Source organism: Carlito syrichta, unplaced genomic scaffold, assembly GCF_000164805.1.
Source record: "Carlito syrichta isolate Samal-C Ts95f unplaced genomic scaffold, Tarsius_syrichta-2.0.1 Scaffold314067, whole genome shotgun sequence".
Lineage (NCBI taxonomy): Eukaryota > Metazoa > Chordata > Mammalia > Primates > Tarsiidae > Carlito > Carlito syrichta.
This window is the reverse complement of record NW_007258163.1, coordinates 145,674-152,246: the sequence shown is the minus strand read 5'-3', so window position 1 is coordinate 152,246 and position 6,573 is coordinate 145,674. Positions and strand designations below refer to the sequence as shown.

At 44.0% G+C, this 6,573-nt stretch overlaps 1 pseudogene; it reads left to right on the top strand.

Annotated features, from left to right (window-relative positions):
• Positions 1-2,149: 2,149 nt before the first annotated feature.
• On the top strand, positions 2,150-6,300 carry LOC103273505 (annotated as a pseudogene).
• The last annotated feature ends 273 nt before the right edge of the window (positions 6,301-6,573 follow it).

Here is a 6,573-nt window from a genome sequence, read left to right as displayed (position 1 = left end):
AAGTGAAGCTTGGGAAGCAAGTTAGGCAATACTTCCTTCCTTTTGTTCCCAAGCAAATAGCTGTAATTTCACAACCCTGTGTCACAGCCTCATCCATAAGCCAGGTTCCCAAGAGAACAGAAGGTGACAGTATCTCCCCTGATGGCATCTCTCACAGATTGCTCATGAGGAAATTCCTTGTAAACCTCCTATTTTTTTCAGGATGCATATCCCTCCTGTAAACTAGCCCTAAAACCAAGTTCTGTTGAATAATCACCCTGATAATGTCAATTACAAGTTTATCTTCACAGGTACAGGACCAGAAACCATCCCTTCGCCTACCCTGAAATGGATGCATCCATGGACTTTTCCTCTACTCACTTTTTTCACATGTTGACTTTATCTCATGTAAAATGTAGACTTACTGCGCTCCAGAGAAATGCATAACTGACTTTTTTCTCAGCTCTCTCTTTTCACATGTAAAATGTTGATTTACTGAACCTCACAAGAATGTAACAATTTGCCTCATGCCTATTCTCCCTCTCCTTTTCTCCTCTTGGTGGCTCCTTCTCCTTTAAATACTGAAGTTTCCTAAACCCATTTGGAAAAATACAGGTCACAGATGCTCCTGTGGCATGTGTTTTTCCTGGGGGATGTCCTCAAACTTTAGCTAAATATACTCCTAAGGATCGAGACACCTGCCTTGGTCACTCTTCATCAGCATCTGATCGTTTGTTGGGGAGTGTGAAACTGTCTCAGGGCAGAGGGTCTCCACTGTAGCCATGGTCATCAGGCCCTCCACCAAGTGACAATGGACAATGGCATCAGCTGGTGCTCACTTGCTGAGATGCCCCTCAAGTGTTGATTTGACTACATGTGGTGCATGTAAGAAATAGAATAATTTATTTTCAAAATGAACCTTGAGTCATGTTTAAATGTCTTTGCTGAGTCACTTTCTGCTTCCTGCTTCTTTAAATGTCTTTGCTTTTGTTACATGTTTAAACTTTTGGCAAAATCCAATCAGAATAGTAATCCTGTAAGCCGATTGGCAGATAGAACATGCAAGTGAGATAATGCTCTAAAACCAATAACATGTAACATGTAGGCTTCCTACGGCAAAGCATGTAACTCCTACAAGTATTCCTCCAATGAGGAACCAGGAGAGGGACGTGCATTTTAGGAATAAAGGTGCTGATTCTTCCTGCTTTGTTGTGCCTGCCCACCAGACACCGGACCCTGCAAGACTGTCATTCAAGTTTCGCTTCTGCTGCACTCCATGTCTCTGCGTCCATCCTTTGATTTTGGACAGGTGAGTTTATTTCTCACATACAGGACCCCAAAAGTCCCCCAAAGGGAAGGCATTGTGTCCAAGAGGCTGAAGAAATGACCCAAAGACAAGAGATGAGACATGGACTTTATTCAGGAACATACTATGTTCAAGAAAGGTGTGGTTCAGGAGCAGCCTGCTGGACAGGAAAAAAACCGCTCCCGATTGGGAAAGGCACACAGGGCTGGGTGCAGTGGCTCAGCCTGTAACCCCAGCACTTTGGGAGGCTGAGGCAAGAGGATTGCTTGAGCCCAGAGGCTCGAGACCAGCCTGGGCAACTTGGTGAGACCTATTCGATACAATAAATCAAAAAATAAGCTGGGCATGGTAGAGCATGCCTGTGGTTCCAGCTACTTGGAAGGCTGAGGCAGAAGGATCACCTGAGCCCCGCAGGTCGAGTCGGTGGTGGCCATGAGCATGTCACTGCACCCCAGCCTGGGCGATGGAGTGAGACTCCAACTTAAAAAAAAAAGGAAAAGGCACACATTATATCGCATTTTTTCAAGGGCGATGCAGGGTTAAGCTGATAAGGACCAGGTTTCTAGTATGCAGGTGGAGTGTGAGAACACACTTATACATTGTACATCGCATGTATACACAATAACTGCGATTTCTCTCTAGGGGTAGAATTTTTAGTATTATAATGAACTAAAGGTGGACTAAAGGTAACCGAAGTTTATGGACATTGATTCAGGTCTGCTGTAACTGGTCTGAATCAGCCTGAGGATCTGACTGCCTCGAGGAAGGGTGCCTGACAACATTCACTAGGCATAGCTGCAAGATTGGTCAGCAGGCTTCAAGAACACTTTGCCCATGGCCTCAGCATGACCTGCATGTCCAGGCATGGAGCCTGAGGGGAAGGGGACTCCCAAGTTGGCGCCCCTCCCCCAGGCTCCAACCCCTGCTTGGGACCATATCCAAGGTGTGCTCATGTCACTGAGTGTGGGTCACTCTGAGAACCTTCGTAAGCACTTGCTCCATGCTACCTGACACGGGCTTCAGCTGTGCTTCCCCAGCACTTGCCAGAATCACAATGAGAAAGCAGTTGTTGTTTTCAGAACTTTGCAGTTCCTGAAATAAAACACCCAGTTTCAAAAACAGGATATCTGCCCACTTGTTGGATAAAATATTGCATTTGCTTAGGTTGGAGGAGTTGTTCCTGTTGGGATGGTGATGAAGGTATGAGATGCTTCGGCTCAAGTGAGATTCCTTTCGGGTTTCTGCATATAAATTCAAAAGTGATTTGAGGTTATGTTGGGCAGGAGAAGATTGGGCTCCACTAAAGGACTACTAAAGTCCTGCTCGTTCCTAGGTGTCAACTCAACTTGAACCTTGTTTCCTGAAGATAATGGGTAGGGCCTAATAAACAAGATAAACACACTCTACGTGGTATTTTTTCTTACCCAGCCAAATAAAGTGGCCAGGTTCTCAATTCCACCCAATAAATGCCTGTTATAGATTAACTTGATTCAGCAAATGCATAAGGAAGGTTAGAAATGAGGCCTGTGCCGGCTCTGACAAGGTGAGCAGTGTGTGTTTGTGTGTGTGTGTGTGTGTGTGTGTGTGTGTGTGTGTGTGTGTGGCGTCTTGGGAGGCAGCATGGCGAATGGTTAGAGGCATGGACCTAGGAGTAAAGTTTCTGCTGTATATTAATTCATTACAGACCACTGGGCTGAGGTCCTCTGAACCTTAGGTTTCTCATCTGTGAAATGGGGTGGGGAGGTGTTGGATGAAATACCTTTAGAATCTCCTTCAGCCTAAATAGAGCACCAGGAGCCACTGGCCATAAAGCATGTCTAGCCTGGTAAGCGTCTTTACTGAGGCTCTTTTGACAATGATTTTTGTCTGATAACTCCATGTGTTCTGCATACTCTTGAAGCAGTGCTTTCTCCTAAGTATAGCATGTATAGAATATTAAAAAATAAAAAGTGGCTTGGTGACTCACAATTTAATATTTGCGTTGTGATTATCTATGACAGCCGTCTTCTGAATCTTTAGATATTAACATTCCAAACCTCTCCCTAACACACATCCATCCATGAATAAGATTTCATTATTAAGAATTTCATTTTTCATAATGAGTTTTCTTTTTCACTTAAGCTCCTTGGGCAATGAGCTGAGATTACATGATTTATTGCTTTTAGTTTGCTCACCTTGAACTGTCCTGCCTGTGTACTAATTTTATGGCACACTGAACTGCTTTTCTACCAGCTTCTTCCCAGAGGAAGAAAAACTACAGCCGCAATACCTTCAAAACAAAAACAAGTAAACAAACAACCTCCTCCAGGATGTGGAAGCAAAGCCTTTCTCTTAGAATGAAAGGGTCACCTTTGTTAACAATGCTATTATTCTACCCATGAGTTATTGAAAATGGACTAAAGGAAACATTAGATAAATAACTGTATTGGTAGAAAATAGAGCAGATGGATTAGTTCTTAATTAATATCCATGTGGAGTAAACATTCTTGGGTAGTGACCATCTATGAACCGTCTTAATAAGCATTAGATTCAACTTAAAGCATTTCAGTTCATAATAGAGGTTCTTCCTCTTGGTAATGGAATATATATGGAAATACATGGTATTTGATATATAACATGTGTGTGTTTTACAGGGTTCAGAAAGATTGTGAAAAGAGGGAAAGTTAATACTTACTAAGTATATTAATTTCCTGTGGCTGCTATAACAAATTGTCACAGAGTTGGTGACTTAAAGCAATAGAAATATATTATCTCACAGTTCTGGAGTCCAGAAGTATGAAATTGGTAGCATCAGGCCAAGGTCAAGGTGTCAGCAGGGCTGTGTACCCTCCAAAGGATCTTGGGAAAACCTATTCCTTGTCTCTTCCGTTCCTTGGCTTATGGACACATCTCCAAATCTCTCTCTGCCCCATCTTTACATCACCTTCTACTCTGTGCATATGAAATCCCTCTCTGCTTCCATCTCATGAGTATACACATGATTGCATTTATGATCCACTCAAATAATCCAGAATAATCTCCCCACCCCAAGAATCCTAATTTAATCACATCTGCAAAGACCCATCCCCTCTCTTTTGCCATATAAGGCAATGTTCGTAGATTCCAGGATTAGAACAGGAGGCTCTTTGAAGGGCACTTGTTCACTCGTCCACACTGATCATGTACTCTGTGCCATATCCTGACTTTTATCCGCATACCTGTACCTCCTTCTTATGAGTAGCATGCAGTCATAAAAGACTCTGGACCGGGAATCAGAAGACCTGAGTCCTTTAACTCACCAGCATGTGTGCCATGATATGACTTTTCTATGCCTAGGGAAGACATTGCCTGTTGATCACACCACTAGTTTTTGCCAGAACCCCTGAGTTGACCTTATAATTCTTAATGCAGTGTTGCAGAAAGTCATTGTGGATTTAAACCCATTTGACTGCTCTGTCTTGTACTCTCAGTTTCCTCATCTGTAAAAGGAATACTCCATGTGTATGTATCTCTTAGGGAGAATGTAAGGATCAAATGACATAATGGAAGGGAAAACACTTTATGAATGCTAAAGCGATGCCTAAAGAAGAAGTTATGGTCCCAACAGGAACTTATCGGAGACTGTCTGGGAGACCCCTGCCTAGAAAGGTAGAGGGCTCTTATTACAAGGAAATTGTGAGGGTCAGGTTCAAGGTAGTAAGCCTAGATCTGAACTATAGATGATCACTCTTCCCTGTATTCACCCCCAAAAAATAACATAAACAAACACAGTCTAAGCATTCAGTAAGAGTATCTTAAAAATAACATCACCCTGGCTCTCCTGTAATCCCAGCACTTTGAGAGGCTGAGGTGGGAAGATCACTTGAGCCTAGGGGTTTGAGACCAGCCTGGACAACATAGTGAGACCTCGTTTCTACAAAAATAATCAAAAAATTATCTAGGCATGTGGAGTATACTTGAAGTAGCAGCTACTTGGGAGGCTAAGGCAGAAGGCGTGCCTGAGCCCACAAGGTCAAGGCTGTGTTGAGCCATGATTATGCCACTGCACTCCAGCGTGGGCAACAGAGTGAGGCTCCGACTCAAAAACAAAGCAAGGCTAAAGTAGTGCGCTGGCAGGATGGCAAGAGTCAAGCCTCTACACTGCCAGGAAGCTCCACAGCCACTGGCAGGTCCAGAAGCGGCATGACAAGTAGCATAAGAAGGTGCACTTGGGCACAGCCCTGAAGGTCAACCTCTTCAGGGGCCCACCCATGCCAAGGACATCATGCTGGAGAAAATAGGAGTTGAAAGCCATTGCAGCCCAACTCTGTCACCAGGAAGTATATCCAGGTCCAGCTGATCAAGAACAGCAAGAAGGTCACAGCCTTCCTGCCCAACGATGGCTGCTTCAACTTCATTGAGGATATGTGCCGAGGCCCATGTGGCTGCCTTGAGGGTTCCGAGAGAGAGCAGTGAGAGATTAAGAAAGACACAAATACAAAGGCATAAAAAAAAGCTGGGGCTAGGTGGGACACTTTCCTCTGATGGAGGAGAAATGACCCCGAACTAGCTCAGAATGTTTATTTTATAATTAAGCACAAAGAAAGTTAGAAGGGATTCAAGGTCTGTGAGGGAACCATAACGGAATTTTGTTGCTAGCTAAAGGCGAGTTGTTTTGCGGTTATCTTGTTGTGGCTAAGGTTTTATTTATGCTATGTGCACCTGGATGCATGGGCATCTGAGACACCTTTTCGCATAGCAGGCTGCATCCCTCACCTTTGGCTAGGATGCAGAGTTACCAAGTGAGTCCTTGCCTATGAACTTGGGGTCATTAAGCGAGACCTTGCCTTTGTTTGGGGCCTTTACTCAAGGCCTGCTACAGTGACAGTACTCGTCTGCTCCCCACATCACAACTGCTCCTGACAGTATGGTTGCTGGATTCAGTCAGAAAGGTCATGCCGTTGGTGATATTCCTGGAGACTGCTTTAAGGTGGTGAAAGCAGCCACTGTCTCTCTTGGCCCTATACAAAAGCAAGAAGGAAAGATCAAGATGGTAAAAACACTGTAGTAATAAACTGTCATATGATAAGAAAAGAAAAAAAAACACTAAGCATGTAACTTGTACAATAGTGTCTTTTTTTTTTGAGTTGGAGTCTCACTCCATCGCCCAGACTGGAGTGCAGTGGCACGCTCCCGGCACATAGCAGCCTCTATCTGCTGGGCTCTGGCGATCCTTCCACTTCAGCCTTCCAAGTCACTGGAACTACAGGCGTGCACTACCACGCCCGGCTCATTTTTTATTTATTGTAGAGATGAGGTCTCACCAAGTA